The sequence below is a fragment of the Cynoglossus semilaevis genome, chromosome 18 (genome assembly GCF_000523025.1).
Source record: "Cynoglossus semilaevis isolate Cse_v1.0 chromosome 18, Cse_v1.0, whole genome shotgun sequence".
Classification (NCBI taxonomy): Eukaryota; Metazoa; Chordata; class Actinopteri; order Pleuronectiformes; family Cynoglossidae; genus Cynoglossus; species Cynoglossus semilaevis.
This window is the reverse complement of record NC_024324.1, coordinates 10,539,704-10,559,614: the sequence shown is the minus strand read 5'-3', so window position 1 is coordinate 10,559,614 and position 19,911 is coordinate 10,539,704. Positions and strand designations below refer to the sequence as shown.

The 19,911-nt window shown below is 40.1% G+C and overlaps 1 protein-coding gene across 1 annotated transcript in view; it reads right to left on the bottom strand.

The window, feature by feature from the left end:
• atxn1a (ataxin 1a) overlaps positions 1 to 19,911 on the bottom strand; it is an 82,823-nt gene extending 62,912 nt beyond the window's left edge. Inside the window, exon 1 of the mRNA XM_008331694.3 lies at positions 19,754 to 19,911. The gene's annotated coding sequence lies outside the window, so the exon portion shown is untranslated. The remainder of the gene's footprint in view (positions 1 to 19,753) is intronic.

Genomic DNA, 19,911 nt, shown 5'->3' with positions numbered 1-19,911 from the left:
TTTTATTGAAATAGTATCAAATTCGCAATGTAACGCAAGTAAATGATCCATGAATATACTACTTACTACCTATACTATATTTAGTACACTACACTGTCTTATATGTATATGATAAAATAGATTTTTTTAATGGCCTCTGCCCATTTGTTTCTCCTCATACATCTGCTGTACAGTAGCATTATTCTCTGGACACTCAAGTTAAAAGGTAATAGATATTAGGGAGTTCACAGCACGACCTGAGGGGGTCACCGGTGTACGTCACGGAGCACGGCGGCGCTGGCAGGTTCCTGCTGGCAACACAGGTGCTCACATGCACACACTTCACACAGAGACACAGATACTTGGCTGGAATACAGCGGGCATTGCCCCTCCCTGCTTCAGTGATGCACACACACACTCTCTCTCTCTCTCTCTCACTCACACACACACACAGAGACAACGTGCAGGTGCTCACACTGCCCCGCCAGCTGTCCCTGGAGATCCTGCTATAAGATCTGATGACCAAGACTGAGAGGACGAAAGGAGAAGAGAAATTACAAGAAAGAGGACGGAGCAGATTCCAACATGGTGTGTGTGCGTGTGTCTGCGTGTGTGTGTGTGTAAAGTCATTCCTCACTTCCAACATGCCGCTGCACTGCCCTTAACCCAAATAAAGTCCAGTTATCTTTGTTTAACCTTGACTGCTATAGTGCTGCGAGGAAATGTATTCAAGTGTGTGGGTGTATGTGTGTGTATGTATGTGTGTGTGTGCGCGTGGTGTATGCTGTCCTTCATTCTTGAACAGCAACGATCATTCTATAAACTGATGAAGAAACAAAACAAATCCGAGGAATTCTGTCACATTTCTGACCGGCCTTGTTGCTTTTTCTTTCCCAGTGACTTTGACGGCTTGTTGTTGGATCACGTCGGCAGAATGACACGTCAAATTCCTACAGGAGACTGACAACCAGTTACATAAGCAAGGTCACGGGGTCAGAGCAGCAAACACAGCGTAGCCACACCCTCGCCCGGTGTTAACATTCCACTGTGAGCCTCGGTGTCACTGCTTGACAAGCTGAAGATGTGCAGCGCTGCTCTGCTGTCTGCAGGGTCCAGACATGTCTGGTGTCTAATGCAGCGTCTCCTCTCTGCTCGGGCACACTAATGAGCCTCACAGAACACCACACAGATTGGAGTAAAAAATAAAAGTACTCATGAAGTGAAAAAGAAAAAGTAAAATCAGGTCAATAATTTTTTTTCAGAATTTAACTTAGTTTTTTTCCTTCTTTTTTTTAAATCCCAGAGGTAGTGTCTCCAAAGACAACGAGGCACAAACGTGTGGTTTATTCAGGCCTGTCACACCAGGGACATGGACAGTGTGTGAGAATACCCCAGAGTCTGTGCAGAATCTGGGATGCAAACCATAAGTTCTAGTGAGTAGTAACCAAACAATGCCTCAACTCCTGTAGATTCAGTGTTGACATCAAACACTGCTCTATTTTTAAACACGTCTGTTCCCATGAGGTAACTGTTCCAACCAATCAGACGAGGCCAGGCATTAAGAAAACTATCCAAAAAAAACAACGTGTTTTATATGATGACCTACACAGAATAATTAAAAATTACAGCATAGAGGAAACAAAGAGGGAGGAGGAGGTGGCTGTGCAGGCCGGCTGCTGTACTTCAGTGTGTGTTCATTGTGTTCTTGTGGAGAAACATGCAGCAGTGGCTGGTGGCGGTTTTTTAGGCTGGGTGTTATTCACAGGAATGGGCACCATGGGGATACAAACTGCTACAAGGTCACGCAGAGATTTTCATTCTTGTGGAGGGCTGAAAAAATAAAACGTTGGCTTCCACTAATACAGAGTTTTGAGTTAAGAGTTCTGTGGCCTAAAAGCCGCACAACTCCAACAGAGTCCAAGCTGAGAAGAAAAAACATTTTAGTGTTATCATTTACCAAGGTTTGTCGCAGCGACAGTCGGGACTGTAATGAGTTTGTACTAGGGATGGCTCGATCAGAAACTCTCGATTGGTATTGGTTCAATGTTTCAGTAACGAACAATCCATGTAGAGATGGGATATCTCATTTCTAAAACCAACTCAATGAAACAAAATGTTTGATTTATACTTCTAGATTTTTTTTTCTATATGACTAATTTCATCATTTGGATTAGTCATAAATGAATCTACCTGCTGTTATTTGTCTTTCTGTTCCAGCAACATACAAAAAAAAAAAAGTTTTGGCATATTTAGCAGTGACGACTAATTAAATCAATCAAACTGTGTTGTAGTTAATCAGATCAACCGTATAGAAAACACAACAAAGAAGTTGGAGCACCTTCAAGGATTTCAAGCACCTGTACAAACCCTGCGTTCTGTCCCTGGTGGCCTAAAATATATGAACAGCCGTGAGCCGTATTTTTCCTTATGTTATTGATATATTGCACCTGAAGAGGCAGTATTTCTAAGTAAGGACTGGTTCCGCTCTGAATGATGTGTCCCTCAGTGTACATGGGTACGTATGTGTTTTATAGACTGTGTACTGTACACACACAGAGATACACACACACACACACACTCACACAGGGAGACACAAAGGTAGTCTGGGGTTCTGGACTTCTACCTGCAATCTTTTATGACATACACTGTACCAAAATTCTCTCCCTGCTACTCCTTCACATAATAAAGCTACACTACTCACACACGTGTGTACTCACACACACTCACACACACACCCAGGAGTGCCCCGAGTGTCTATACATGATTAAAAGCCTGAAAGTGGGGCAGGCAGGCACACACTTCTGACTGTGTGGAAACTGCTGCAGCTTCTTTCAGCGACACACGCACACACACTCACACACACTCACACGCTACACGTCAAATTGTGTTTGTGCACAGCCACGTGCACACTCTCACACACTCACATGTTTACAACCCACATAGCATCAGTTCAATAACTCAGTGACTCCCCTGATGAAACAGCAGGGGAGAAAAAAGGAGGAGAGCCGACAAATTATAGTGCTGGCGAGACAGGAGACGACTTTTTTAAAATATACCTCATCTCCTCCCTGTATATCATCTCACCATAAAACAAAATCCACTGACAGGATAATGAACATATTTTATTTATATATATATTTGTATGTAATAGTGCACGGAATTTCCAAAATTATCAACAAAACCAGCTTTTAAGGGGAGGGAGTTTGTTGTCCAAAAACACACCCAAAAATGTAATTAGCATCAATGAAAGGCTTTGTAGAACGGACACAAGGCATCAGCTTTTATTTCCACACACTGAGGACAATAAGGCTTTACTGCATACCATTACGCATTTAAAAAAAAAAAAAAAAACAGCTTACATGAAGCATTTGTGCTTTGCACGAATTAAACAAGCCATTTACAGGACTTTAAAGAATACATCACAGTGAGAGGCTTCATTAAAGCCAGATTCACTGACCTTGACGTGACCTTGTCTGGCTGTTTGTACACAGTTGCAAAACACTGGCCGACCAAGAAGTGTGTAACACCAGTCTTGAAGCCACGGATGTTCAGTCTGTCCATCACCAGAATGTTTCATTGTCCACCTCTGAACTTTTCAGAGAAAACACCAACACTGTAGCCAAAATAGCTCTCGTAGAATTTGAAATGTCACTTTGCTTTTTCAGGTACTGTGAACTGTAAATATTTTATTTGGACCCGTAAAACAAATGTCCCTTCTGTGTTTCTAACAAGCAAGTGGTTTCTTTGGGGATGGGGGATGGGGGGAGTTCCTGATCATTATGATTACAACTCTTGTCAGGAGAAAAGAGAGGTTGTCGTTTAATTTAAAGCTGGGGCTGTTTTTTTTGTATTAAATAGTAATAATTTTCAAGTATTTTTGCTGTCCCAAAAACAAATCTCAATGGTCTCACCTGGTCAGAACCTGCTTATCTACTACTAAGACCTAAAATGTGACTTGTTGTAAGATTCTAGGTTTTTACCAAGTGAACTTTGAAATCAATCCCAGGAATTATCGTTAATGTACAAGTCCAAGAAAATATTTGTCCTCTGAAATAAGACCACCTTTGTTTTTTGTCACATTTGTACATGTAAAGATCACTCCAAGTTCTCCTGCTGAGCCTCATCCCACACTGGCCTGTAAAAATGTACCACAGCCTTTGGTGGATACTCTTGCTGCTGCACTACTTATTTTTAAGATTTTATGAAACTGTTCCTCTGCACAGTTGGACCAAAGACAATCGAGCCGTGGTACTACTGATGGAGTCTAATCATGAGCTGTGCCTGTTCCACTGGGGGAGAGAAATTCTACCAAAGGTTAAAGAGAGAAACCTGCAGAGCCTGCAGTTTCTCAGCAGCCTTGTGCAAAGTTTCAGAGAATAGATCACAGTGTGTGTCCGTGTTGTTACCCGTGGATTACAGAAACACTTTTGCAACGTGGACCTTTGACCTCCTGTGCGTCTAGTGTTGGATTGCTTACTGTATTTCAACACCAGACAATAAACTAAAATGGAGATGCAACTCCATGGAGCTGCTTTTATGAAACACAGATGGCCTGCAGGTCATGTTGATAAAGACTAGACATGCTGTCAGGTCAACAGATAATTATGGGGTAACACTCGCACTGCCTCCACTGAAACACTCATGGTGAGAATTAAGTAGGCGCTCCGAGCAAATTCATTTTAAAATATCAGAAACAATTCATATTAAAGGGGATTTAAAGGTCCAGTACAATGTATTACTAAGTCCAGCTTAGCCTCACTATAGTTTACACAGCTCATATGTCTATGTCAATATTTACAAAGTACATGAACTGTTAGCATTGTTAGTTGAAAATCGATAACCTCAGGTTACCTTAAAATGCAAAATACCAGTGCATTTCTCTGGCCTTTTTTAAATGATCTTCCAGGAGCAGTTGTAACACCCACAATTTCTCCCTTGGGATCAATAAAGTATAAAAATAAATCACTATAAATAATTAAACAAAACAACAAAATCTGACTCAGAAAGACATAGATGTTATTAAAATATATGGCTTGAGGTAAGCAAAAATTTAAAGATATACATATAGTGTATTGCCTTAAATTTTTACTAAATTTTAGCTAAAAAAAAAGTTTATAAAATTTGTAGAGACTAAATGATGAATGTTGAAAGAAATTATTTTAGACAAAGACAAAAGATAGCTAAGAAACACTAGAGTGACTAGATTTAATTTGAAATGTAAGTGAATCAATATTTAAAAAGACAGCATTTAGGCCCAAATCAATTAAATGATAAAAATTAACATCTGGCAGGAATCCTGTCCAAGTTACCTTACTGATCAAAGTCAGAGCAGCTGTTATCAGTTTAAAAACCTGACATTTTTGACTGATAAGGGAATCTTTTCAATAGATTTTTTTCAACAAATTTTAATGTGGTTGAATACACATTACCATGAATCCCTATAATATCACAAAATAGATAAATGGAGGAACATGGGGGGGGGGACAAAACAACTGCACCTTGCACTTGCCAATCAGCCAATCAATACGTGCCAGCAGCCTGCAGAGAGACTGGACTGTCAGTGAGTAAAAGACACACTGGAGAAGTACTTCACATGTCCTGGTCAAGTACATGCTGAAAACATGGCTTTTCTAACTGAAAATTAATCAATAATTTTCTCCGAGGTCGACTCAGAACCTGAGGCAACATTAAGCCACACTATAAATTAGCACTGAGGACACAGGATATAGTTTTTTTACAGGCAGGATAGGGAGTCCTGGGTTTGATTCCCTGGGCAGCCTGTGTCGGTTGCAACTGTAAATAAATGTCCCTATTGTGGGACGAATAAGGGACTAAATTATTATTACTTATTTACAAGTAAAGACACATTTGAAAAGTTAAGAAATAAATTGATTTTTTTTACACAAAAGTTGGATAGTATTTATATAATTTAGGTGTTACAGACATCAGCTGCTAGTCGGCCACAGCTGGATATAACACACCATGTCAGAGAGTTAAATGCACTTAGCCATCCATCTCATGGCAGCTGTGTAAGAGGTAGTGTGGGGACAAATGTGTAGCAGAGCTAATGGCATGTCATGTAGCGTTAGACCAAGGAGACTTGTTGCTCACGTCAAAAAAAGAACCAGAGTTTAAGGCTGACAGAGACACGGAGAGAAGGCATCTTTTCTTTTCCTACACAACAGATTGTCTGTTGTTGGGTGTTGGGGATAATTGGTGGTTAGGATTTAGTCGATAGGAGGTGAGACATTTCTACAGGTTTTGTAGAAGCCCACATTAGAAGCTGCTCTGATGCAGGATGTACTGTACAGTGAGAAATGACTGCTTTCAGAATACACTAGTGTGCACACACTGGAGCAAATGTGACACAGAAACACCACACTTTTATTAACTTATCTACTGCCGAGACATTAATGGAGGACGCTCTTAAAAAGTGTACAACAGCAGCATTAAAAAGAGACAATAAAAATTAAATCCAGTGATGGGGGCACTTAACTACTGTTATGTATGGCAACACTTCACAACGCCATTATTGGAGCGTTTGCATTAAATCACGGACGTGATCTCCGACACAGTTTGGATGATAAAACCTACAGACTTAAACACTCGGATCCACGTCAAAACAAAAAACGTGCCACTTACAAGCGTCGTTAAAGGACAAATATGGACGTTTCTTGTATAAACCATTGCACATTTCCTCCCAGTTTCTCTTCAAGTGAAATATGCTTTTGGATGATGATCGTAAACCACCTGATACTCAGACATCTGGGAAGTTTCAACGTTCCTATAAGAGTAATTAAAGTTATGGAATGTACAAAAACAGTTATTTTGGTCTGATGAGGATGCCTAGTAATTTCCCATTAGGTCAACTTTCTTCTCCTACCACAGGTATTTTCCCTGGGCAAGCCCCTGCAATGGGTGTGCACAGCAGCCAAAGCACAGCTGCACCAGGAGTGTGTGTGTATGTGTGTACATGGTTTAAGTATACCTTAGGGGACACAAAAACTTTGGTGTTGGTGTCAACCTGCAGTTGAGAAAAACAGTCTTGTGAGGTAAAAGATTTTGTTTAAAGTGAAGATTTAAATTTACTTTCAGATTTGAGCGAGGATTAGGATTAAGATTAGGCATATATTTAGAGTAATAATAGGAGTAAGGGGCTGGGGAATTCATTACCTCTATGTGATCTGCTCAGAAAACACAACCCAGTGCGTGAGTAGTATGGCCAAGAAAACACCTGCTGGAAATCACTGTTTTTACATATGTATTTAGACCCACACAGTATTGGTACTCACTTTAACATGAGGCTATTTGACAATACCATATTAGGCTGTAATGCTAACCTCAATTTAGACCTACCCTTGTGTTGCTGAACTAAATAAGCTTTCTCAATTTAATATGATATTTTCCTACTTTCCACCTAGCGTTACAACATGCTGTTTAAAACATATATCTATACAGTATATGTAAAGAGCCAATATAGATGTGGACTAGTGGCAGATTACCTAAAGAAAAACAAAAAGTCTTGTAACAGGCAGAAAAGCATCGGTAATAAATCCCCTGTAAGTACAGTATGTGTGGCCATAATTGTCTTTTACTGTGCTTTTCTCCTTACACTCAGAGCAGTACAAGTGTTACCAGCGTCTTAAAACACATCTGTTTAATTTATGGCTCCAATTACACGGCCCCTCCTCAGCCAACAATGTGTACAATTCCAGTTAGTTTGAAGGGAAGATTCACTGCTCGTCAATCAGTGGCTACAGGCCACTGGAGCAACTTAGTGAAAATATAATGCAGGGCTTCAGACTGTAAGCATCTAGTTGCAATTTTCAGCATCTTTTGGACTGAAACTCAGACTCTACAACTAGAAGCACAGCCGCCATAAAAGAAACATAACTGGGGCTCTTTGCTGCGGGGACCATAAATATGGTTCAGAGTTGGGTCACTTAGAGAGTTCAGCTCTATCTGCATGCAACAATTTAAAATGCATGCAATGACCTGACAAGTGACATGCGGTAGAACAGTGATTAGTGCTTTTGCCTTACAGCAAGGCTCGATCCCCAGTCGTAAATACAAATGTTTGTTGCTATATGTGGCACTGGAATGGACTGATGAGCACTGCTGGGATAGAATCTAACTCCAGGATGAACCTGAAAAGAATGAAGCTGGAGAAAGACATTTATTTTTAGCAAAAGCTGGGCTGTTAATGATCCTGACATCCTGCCACTTTCTAGACTGTTTGGCCTTTGTTGATCAGTAGGATGGATACGTTTGCATGCTAACTGCAAACATTATAGCATAACCATCTGTTAAGATGATTTTGATTTGCACATTAGTAAGTAAAGATGGAAGATATTTGCTCGCCAAGATCACCCCCTAAAGTTAGAATGTTTGCTTCCTGGCTGCTTAGAAAATTCTGAAGTAATAACAAAGATGGCTGAGCATTAAATCAACATTTAGAAATAACAGGAGTTTTACCATTTTATATAAATATATATTTGAAAGGCTGTCTGGTTTGAAAGGCCAATCTACAATGTGATGCCCTCTGCTGGTAGCTACCTTATATTTTATTTAAACACAAAAAACCTGGTGGCATGAGCAGATTCTGGGATTTAGAACCAAATTAATTCGGCCCTGATGTTAAATCAATCTATCTGCTAAACCCAGGGAGCAAGTGATTAAAACACACTCCAGTGGATCAGAGACACTATAAAGATTTTATTGATGAATTTTACCATTGAAAATAGTCTGAGGAGTGAATAAAGGTTTCACCTCTATATCATTTAGACACAGATATGCAGTTATTTGAGCAAACCGTCGAAAGCTTTTATGAGAAAGAAATTCTATTAGGAAAAAGAGAATATTTTCTATATCCAGTGATGATTCATTTTCAGTCTTTTTTTTGCATGCACCACTAAAAACACTCATTTGGTGACGTAAAAAGAAGAATTTGAAGCCCTTTCATCTATTATCAAGGGTTAAGGAAATGCAGGGAAAACAAATATAGGATTGGTGAAGCAGGAAACATCCTGGCTCAACTCTGCTGCAGTGCTCCAGAACACCTCCCTGTCTGCCACTGCCAAATGTCCCTGTTCCAATGTCATGTGCTTACTACATAGTTAAGGAAGGGAGGGAGAAATAATAGCCAGCCACAGTCACTCAGCCAGACGTGTATCCAAAAAGCTTCTCAGCTAGCTCGAATGCAGCCAAGCATCTAGCCTAATGTCCGGCCAGATGAAGTTGATCCAAAGCCAGGCAGCCACTCAGTCATCCGTTCGAAAAAAAAGAAAAAGAAAAAGAAAAAAAGATATGAACTGGCCAAGCCACAACTAGCAGGAAAAGAAGCCAGACAGACAGCCAGACAAAGCCAGCAGTCCAGCCTCATGCAGCAGCGAGTCTCTCTATTCAGAGGACGCAACAGCTAATATGAAGAGGGAATAGTTTCAGCCTTAGAAACACAAGTTGGAACACTGCTCATGGTGTAACTGTGACTGACTTGTCAGGACCTGTCATTCAGACTCTTCTTCACCATGCCCTTGACCACTTGGTAACTTGAACTCTTTATGCATCCTCAGAAAAATACTGAAAAGGTTAAGAAGCCATTTAAAAAAAATATATACTTGGATGAATCCCTCAGATACTAACTTCATCATCTGCCATGTGCTCAGACCTGACATAAGCATCCCAGGATGTAAACAGCTGCAATGGAAACAACCTTTGTGCCAAGATCAACACTGGTGAAGGGTGGGTTGTGGTATTCCAGGGATTGTTTCTATCACTGGTCATTTTCCTGTTATTGAATTCCTTCACTTCAATGCATATCCTCCCAGCTTCGACTTAAGAAATTGTTGTTCCACCCACCCTCTCACCCTTCAGTGGGGGACTTCAGACCAAAAAGGAAAAATACTTCTATAACTATAGTCATGGATTTTCCCTGCCCTCCGGGGTCTCCAGACAAATTGATCAGGTGCTTTGAAACTTTTGTCTTTTGTAAGCTATTATCTGTGTAGTAAATATAACCCTGGGTCGTAGTATTCATCTGTCAACTCTCCGTCTTATCGCACTCTATCTGACTCTGTCACAGGTTGTCAGCTTATCCTTGTCCCAGGCCTGGAGCTCTGTGGGGAAGAGAAAAGCCTGTAGGAGCTGACTGACTGCCAGTCTTTGTCAACCCCTCTAATCCTCTATTGCCTCTGATAAGGAGTGGGCAGGGGGAGAGGGGAGGAGAGGAAAGGAAAGCAGAGAAGAAGTAAAAGGAACAGAGGACAGAATAGGAGAGGAGACAAGAGAGAAAGGAGAGGAGAGGATAGCAGAGGATGTTAAAGGAGAGAAAAGAAAAGAGAGGATATGCAAGGACAGGAGAGGAGAGGACATGAAGGGAAAGGACACAACAGAAGACAAGACCAGAGAAAAGGGAGTGGGGGGGTGAAAAAGAGGGAGGAGGTGATGATTAGAGAAGAAGATGAAGGTGAGTACAGTAGAGTAGGTAGAGAAGACTAAAGTAGAAGGTAAAATGGGGAGAGAATAGAGGAAAGGACAGGGGAGTACAGTTCAGCTGAGTTGAGGAGAGAAGAAAGCAGAGTAAAAGAGAGGAGAGAAAGGAGGGAGATGAATCCATCCCTAGTATCAAGTTATGTCCCCTGAATAAGTTTTCTGTGGCCCCTGCCTCACAATTCCTTTATTTATGGCCTGTCATAATGATCAAACAGAACAAATAAATCTTGCGACCCAGAGTTATAATACCTCACCTGAGCTATGCAGCATCATTTGCATGGCTCCGTGGTTTTACCTGAGATGTTTTTCAAAAGTCTGGTGAGTGAAAAATAGACCTACAGCCTTTTGTAGCATGTTTTCAATCTGGTGGGAACTAATTTTTTTCATTTGTGTTCATATAAGAGACAAATGTTCCCCTCAAGATGATATATATGTCTTCCCAGAAAAATACTCCATAAGTATTTCTGTAGAGCACACGTTACAAAAGACCGTCTGTGTACACACAGAGTGTGTGCTTCACCGGCCTGCCTGCAGTCCAGAGCTGTCTGCTGTTTGCAGATTTTCTTGTTTGGGTGTTACTAATATCATCATTTGGATTAGTCACAGACAAAAACAGATATCTGTTCCAGAAGTGTACAGAAAAATGTTTTTTGACCTTTTGTCAAAATGTTGTTTAACTGTGATTAATCAGAATAATTGTTTTAATTATGTTAACAATCATGACTCATTGCCATTTATTCACAGGTGTCCTGTGATTAATCAGATCAGCCCTAGTCTTTACAGCATCTTAGGAAGGTGTACCAACCTTTGTAGAATGGGGTTTGTAATACAGAACATTAAACATAGAAGAAATCACTTGGAGCCTATCAGAGTGAACAGATTTCAGTCAGGTTCTCCCTCATTTAACAAGGACCTCAAATGGCCAGCATTTAAAATCCTTCCCCTCACAGCCAGACCTTATTTGGAATGTAATCAAATATAAATCAAGGCGGGGTGATCACAGAAGTAACACGCTGAATTAACTTCTGCATTACGATTTCAATGAATTATCACACTTAAACACTGAACTCTGACAGATTTGGACAAGTTTTCTGGGATGGAATTAATGCAGAAATGTGCAGCGTGAAGGCTTCATGTTCCTGGTTTCTCTCCCATTGTTTACACACTACAGACAGTTCAATGTAATATCACATTTTATGGCAATCTGTTCAGCATGCAGACAGTTGTATATCATGTCAGCTTTAGTGAAAGCTATTACAGAGCCAACGTAAACACGTGACAGGCATAAGTCTCCGAGCCAGCTTCCCTTTTCACATGGTTATTGAGCCTTGCAGAACTTATCGACCCACAGTTGTAACACGAGGGTGTGTGGGATTTAACCCCGCAGTCATTACTCTCACTCACATTCAGACCATGGGATGACCTTGGTCCATAAGGAGAATAATAGTAGTTACTATCATTCTCATATCATTCTAGATACTATATACATATATATATATATACCGTATATACATACACACATACAGTATGCTATGTATATGCTATTAACCATATATGCTATTTGATTAAAAAGGCATTGCCATTAATTAATTACACAAGGTGTAATTAGCCAAATGAAATTTTAAACACTACTAATACAGATGCAACTACAAAGCACTGTAACTGTATCACCATTGTACAGTAGCTGAGCTGCAGATTCCAACGTGGGCCACGACAACTCTATTGAATTGACGCAAAGACTGCAACGCAAAGCAGTATCACACGAGGAGATGTTCTTTCACAAAAATACTTCCATTGATCTCCTTTAAAAACAGTATCCTGTCAGTAGGCAGGTTTTTTTTTCCCATGTGTCAATGTGTGTACTCTGCAGCCTCGTGAATAGACGAGGATCAAAGAGAACGTTGAAAGGTCTGAACACACGTCATGGTTCAACCAGACAGTTGCATCTCTTGATCTGCCCCCACACTTTAACATTTCAAAAACATTTTACACACACACACACAGTTTTGTTTAGTTAAATCCTACACTTCCTATGCCACCACTTCACTGTGTCTCCTTCCTGTCGACTGGAGCTGTCACTTGATCTAAAAATCAGGATCAAATGAATTTTATATGACACACACATCTCTCCAGATACTCTGTCCAACCACACTAACAGACAAAAGTTCTTTTAATCCTGCCCTACAACTAGTATTTGTTTATTTTTGTGTGTCTTGTGGTTCAACTCAATGTTACACAACACAGTTTATTTTTGTGTGTCTTGTGGTTCAATGTTACACAACACCCTGTATAGTAAGATTAAGTAAGATTTGGCATCGACTATTGCTGACGGGTTGAAAGGTAGTCAATAAAGAATCCTCTACTTCCTGTGTGTCATTCCAGTCTAATGATGTAGTAGACACCGGTAAATGCACGGTAAATATAGATAATCAGTAATCAAACATCAAGTTCATGTGTACGTCTATTCAGCAGTTCAGTCACCAACCAGGACCCACTTGAATTGAAAAGCTAGTGTTACTTTGTCAACTGTCTGATAAAAATGTAAAATTCAAATTCACTATCATTCGATATGCCGGCCCTTGTTGGTAAGAAACCATTCAAATGTAAATTAAACGAGATCATTTCCTAAACATGCAAACATGGGCTCAGTACTGCTTCTGTCATCGAGTACTAGAGTAAGAGAGAGAGACAACGAGAGACAACTTTAATTCAATCTCAGGATGCTGAATTTCAGCACAAATCAACTGGACAGAGTCAGAGAGTTTTGTTTTCTACAATCTGTAACTGACAGCACAGCTAATGTCAGAGACAGACACTGCTTCTGCTTTTTGTATCCGACTACTTTGAATGTCTACTAATATAATACCACAAACAGAAGCTAATAATTACTGCCACAGGCACCGTGTAATGGACAGAGACAAGTCTGACGTACTGTTTGTTTTCACTGATTACAGACATGTCCAGTATAAATGACCACACACAGACAGATATACAACAGAGTGACCAGTCCTCGCTCCAGAGTCCTGTCATAAATTCATTATCAGTTCTCGCTTCTTCTGCTTCTGTGAGTGGAGCAGGGAGTGACAGCCAGATAAAAAAAAGTTATTTGAAATTATGAACTAAAAGAACTTCAATTCAATTTATTACTATTTATGTATTTAATATTTATTTATTTATATGAATATTCTATGTCTGATAGAATCCCGTTTATCAGGGGTCACCACAGTTCACACACTTCTGGGTGCAACCTAACTCTAGATAGTGTCAAACCTAGAACCTGCACCGCTGTAGCCCTGACACTGTCATCTCTTAAGCACCAACGAGAAATATATTTTGTTTAATACCTGTAATAATCGTTTCCTTAGCAGCAGATATTCACAACCCATCATGTAATAATCGTTTCCTTAGCAGCAGATGTTCACAACCCATCAGCTAATGTTCAGAACAATGCTAAAATTTACAGACTGTGATTGCAGTCCTTCATGTTTCATATGTTAAATATTCTACTACTAATTAGGTGGAATTATTTTTAATGTAGGCATCTCTGCAGAGACTGAAGTGTCACGTCACACACAGTGAAACCTCTTCCTAACCTGGGCTTTTGGATGATTTTTATCTCTTGCTTTTGTGACTGCAAACCAAAACGACTGGAAAACTGCAAAAAAAAGGTTCAATTTCTGGCAGAAGTTCATTTAAAGAGCCCAACCCTGAGGTGTGAATGCCCCCTCAGACTTCAGCAGGCCTGCACAGGCTTTTTTATGTCAGACAGAACTCTACACTTCACTTCACTTCACTTTACAATTCTCCAAAACACCATACGACGTGTCAACTCTACTCACAATGCAAAAGTTAAGGTAAAGCAAATTGTTATTTCAACCCTGCACCTCTATACAAAGTAGGCCACATTTGTTTCAGGTGATTGATCAGAACCACCAGCTCCGCCCACCAATTACTCACCCCACCAGTGTTTGTGTTCGCAAGTTCAGTGATGAAGCCATTTCTGCAATCAATCCATTTAACGCTGGAACTCCACCCCATGTAATCACAGTAACTCACTCCACATCTCTTCTAACAGAAAAAGAAAACGCTGACCAAAGCACACTCTTTTTTCCTTAGGTTGTAGGTAAAGTCCAAAGACAAAGAAAACACTCGACATGATCCAGCAGATGTGTGTATTCATGTGGGTTCGGGTGAGTGGGTCGCTGCACACATATGGCTCTGACAAATGAGCCGGGCTCAGTTAAGTGGCTTGTGATTAGGACACATTGGCGTCTAATTGCCACTCATTAACATTTGAAAGTGAGTGGCGGCTAAAATCAAAGGCTACGGTGACAGTGGTAAAGAGCAGTGCAGTGTAAGAGCAGCGTGTGTTTGTGTGTATGTGTGTATGTGTGTGAGGAGGATCAGTGGGTGGAACAGCCACTGATTCACAGTGGCATGGCCACACAATAAGAGCACTACAGGTTCACCTTTCCCTTGCACAAAGCTAGCACAAAGCTATGACATATATTAAAAAAAGAAAAAGAGTTGACTGAACCATCTGGGTTTAGAGGGCTTCTTACACTGGCATGGTTTCAGTACAGAACTGGTTCAGAGATTTGTTTTTATTTTTGCAAACCATCCAAATCTCTTAAGGAGAGCTAGAGTCAAAAAGTCACAGGAGGGAGCAGAACTGACAAACACAAGTTAATATACAACATCCAGTGATCACTTTTAAAACATATTCATTAAAACAGTTCTTAAAGACAGGGCTGACATTGGCTGGTTTACTTTAACCACGAAGAAGAGAAATTAAGAAGTTTGTGACCAGGGTTGATGTTATGGAAATAACATGATTCCTGCTCTTCACCTTGGAAATTAGACAGTGTTGCTTAACAACATTTTTCCTGATCTTGGAATTTTCTACGACTAGCTATCATTTTATACATCAAGTGTGAAGGTAAAGAAAAGGTAAAAATCATTTACTCCATTTAATTCTACTCGGCTTGTTTTCTTTTTTTCATCTCACTCAGTACACAAAATATGGCTAATCTTCCCTTCCATTTACAAGTTCTATTCTCATAAGACTGTCCACATCTCTTATCAAATACTCACTATCCTGAAAGGTTCCAAAAGCCAATCTCCATCTTGAAATACCTGGTACTGAAAAGGCAGACTGAAACTTTTGTTCCATCCCAGCTAATTCCTTTCTAATGTCGTGGAATGTACTATTTCCACTCACCCTAGCTCACATCTCTATGATGGTATCTATCATCGCACCGAAACTGCCCACAGAGCAGTTTATTAACCCTTGCACTCCCTAGCCTGAAACAGTATCTGACTAAGTGACTCAACAAAGCCCATAAAATTACCAATAACTTCTCATCTCTTTTATTGATCTCTTGTGGCTAATACTTGATCTTCATCAGGTTCAAGACCTAAAAGATTTTTTTCATGGCACCCCACAGGGATCAACACCAGGCCTAGTTCATTATTATTGTAGATTACAAAGACAGCATCTCCTGCAAAATGCCCAATTCCCAATTTACCATGTTCTACTGTAACACAAAGAGTCAAATGAATGAGCCAAAGAAGCAAGAAATTAAAAAAAATTACACATATATGTATGAACTTCAAACAGAACCACAGGGTCTTAATACGTCTATTTATCACAGTAATCTATCTGTATGAGACAAAAACCACAGGGACACATGCAAATTGAATAATTACATTTTTTCTTCTTTTAATTTCTCTACGCTGTCCCTGGTTGTAATTAAAAACTCTACATCAGTCACTCTCCAGACACATTCAGAGCTGCGTTCTCTCTCTCACTCTCCTCCGACCTAAATAAACTCATTGATTCCAGAAACTCTGGACCCACATTACTCACACCTGAGGACATAAACATGCAGCACTGCACATTTACGCATCTATCTTCTTCTCACTTTTAAAATGAGTACAAGGACCTACCCTGCAACCTGCTGCTGCTGCCACTGTTATTGATTTATGCAGTTAGATGCACATTATTTTGAAACAGCCCACCGACAGTTCTTCGCTCGTCGCATATTTTAAAGGCAAAAGAGACACAGGCAGATAAAGGAAAGTAATTTGCATGATTTGTGTGTTGCTCCAATTGTCAATATATCTGGGATACATATCATTAAACTTGAATTATCATCTCATCATGGGTGTCTAAATTATTCTGGAAAACATTTCCATTTTTCATTGCTCAAACAAAACATTAACCAAATCAATACACTGAAAAGGTGCGAACTGTCCGCGTCACAGAGGCTGATTTATAACTATCACATTGGATCACGTGTAACTTTTTGCCAATGCTTCACAATAATGGCTGATTGCAGGAGAAAGTTCCCAACAGATCAATAGTAGTAGAAAATACTTTTTTCAAGGTGTTGTTGCATTTTGTAGCAGCTTGGAAAATTTCTACCTAAGTGAACAAAACCTGGAGACAACACTGCATTGGTCTTATTTACACACATTTGTCTTGGCGCACTAACAGTATGAACATTTTTACATAAATGTTGACGAAAAAAGGCATTAATAAAAAAAAATGTTTACTCTTACAAACACTTCCATGGCCAAAAATGTTTTTATTTTTATATTCTTAACAGATGACAAGTACTAAAAACAGCTTTTATTTTTTAGTATGACTATAAATTCAAAGTAAGAGTAAAAAATATAAAATCCTCCATATGCTCAGGCCAGCATGGAATTTTATTGACTCTATAAAAAGTGCTTAAATATACAGTAGTTCATTAAAACACTCCAACTTTTCCAAATATACGATGTTGCGTAGATGCGTAACGAAAAAAAAGCCATATTATGGTGATTCTGTTCAATGGCAAATATTTTATTAAAAAATATTAATTGCCAAACTTTCCTGCAAGATTTCAGCCATCACGTGTTTTTGGAGCCAACATGAGTTTGAGTCACTCTGCAGGTACATCGTGAAAACCTACGTCAACAGGAACAACTTGTGTGGGCCACAGCTGATTACCACTTGCTCTTCGTCCTTCCTATTACCAATTTGAGTGGGGTCTAATTGGAATCTGCAGGAAAATCCAAGGGGGTTCTACTTTTCATACCACAGGGTTTCTATGAACAAATGCTGGGTGAGATGTTTTAAAAATACTCTGAATGGCTTGTCTGGCTTTGACTAAGGCTCTGGAAATGCGTCAGCTGAGAACAACAGTTCTTTACTAGTCTGAAAACCTGAGAACAAGGTCGAGCTTGAACAAAAAATAAGGCATGTGCTCATCAATATTGAAAAGTATTGCATTGTGACTACACACTAAACATTCTCTATATACCTTGAAACTCCAAGAATCACATGTTTGACTATGTACTGCACAAACTCAAACTGTGAGTTCTAATGACCTGTTTGTTTAGGAGCAGGTCCCTTTAGTAGTACATCAATTGCTTCAGGGAGGTCAACAAAGCGAATGACATGTTACAAGCATTACATGGGATAATCAACAAGCAATGCTAACAAATATCTGCACAGGCAGACCCATAAAACCGCAGGAGAAAACCAGAAGTGCTTTGCTGGTTTCGGATTAAACCTGGTATGAATAGAAGTCTATGTGAAAATGAGGCCACTTCGCAGTGGATTTATAACATCAGCAAACATTTTCCGGTATAGCTTATATTCTCATATACAAGTCTGAAGTCATCTTTACTAAAGTCAAGTGAACAAGTAAGAAAAAAATATGTAAATTTGTGCAAAATATAAAACCAAATTACAGGATAAAAGACAAGTAATTAATAAACTGACATGTTGTCTTGAACATGACCTGAAAACTAGCAAATATCACATAATAGGAGTTCTCACAACACTCCTACTAAGACTTGCTGTAAATAGTGTGAGTAGATATCAATTTACACTGGTTTTATATTTATAGGGATTAATGATGGCTACAGATGGCGGTTTCCATTTTTATATATACAGTCTACACTCATCACCGGTGTAGGTTTCATCCTGTACAATATCCTTGGACTGATATCAGCAGTCTTATTTCTTTTTTATATATGGTCCTAAGATTGCAGGGTATCATGGATCTTATGGCTACCAATGGCTGTGTCCATTACTTATATAGGGTCTATTCAAAAACCTCCTGCTGTACTGTTCAAATGATCCTTATTCATGTAACTGAAATTATGTTCCATTAAAAAAAGCATGGAACCACATATTAACACCATATAGAAAACAGATTACTTATATATTATATCAAATAATTTTTGTTGGAGTCACCATGCAACCATAGCCAATATGTAGGCGTAATAAATTTAATTTTAATTTAGAGTTAGAGCTTTCTAAATGTAATCCCCAGCTCCAGACCTCTATCCACATGGTCTCATTTGGATGCAATATTAAATTCCTAATGTAAGTGAATCACAGGCTCCTTCGCAGCTCTGCCTGAGTGCAACTGTGAGGTGTAAACAGAGTAAAAATAGTCTGCTATCACAGGCTTCCCTACAGTCCCGTTATATAATGGCCCAAGCCAGGATGAATGACATCACAGACCGTCCGGCAATCACAACCTCTATGTCCTTTACGATCAGCTGGCTGGATCTACAACTACTACACTCAAAAGTAGTGCGGGTAAAAAAATACAACATGTCAGGGAATCACCTGTCGACACATGCAAAACGCACACGCAGCTGTAGCTTTTCCCCTGACAAACGCCGGTCGTTTCAATCTGCGTGTCTTCGTGTGTGTAGTTGTTGGTCTGTTTTCCTGTGGAGACAACACTTCCGCGATGGTGAAACGTAGATAAACAAATGCAACTGTTTGCCTTTGACAGCCCTTGTCAGCACCAAAAGAGTTCATAAGAGGATAGCGACGGCTTGTGGCGACGCCTTTTAGCGGGGTTTGTCGCTGTTAAGTGATACAAATTTAGTCTGCAAAGAGCGATCGTCAGAGTGGCGCAGTTAATGGAAGTACAGCGGACGCGCTCCTCACTCTGTCAGATTCCACCCGAGGCTCCGCTGTCTTTGGCTCCTCTTAAACACTACTTTGCATCAGCGCCGCGAAATGACACGGCTATACACGTTATTCTCAAATATCCCTCTACAATTTTACCACTACAAAACAGGTCAAGAGGCGAAGTAAACATTTTCCAAAGCCTTCGAAGTAAGAAAAGAGAGCCAGCAGCGCCACCCAGCCCAGTTTCTTCCAGCCATTTTCTCTCCACAGCTCAGAAAGAACAGGGGAAAGTGGCCCGGACAGAGCCAGGAGTGGCTGGAGGAACGGGCAACGGTTGGGGAGATGTACGGGACTTACTGTGGGGTGCAGCGGTCTGCTGAGTTTGTGTCTCTCCTTGTTGCCAGGGCTCCCCTGCGCTTCTCCGGCGCGGACGGTGGAAAGTGGCTCCCCTCCTAATGATGTCTGCAGCGCACGGCGGATAGCTGCTGCTGCCTGTCCCCACCTCCAGGCGAGAG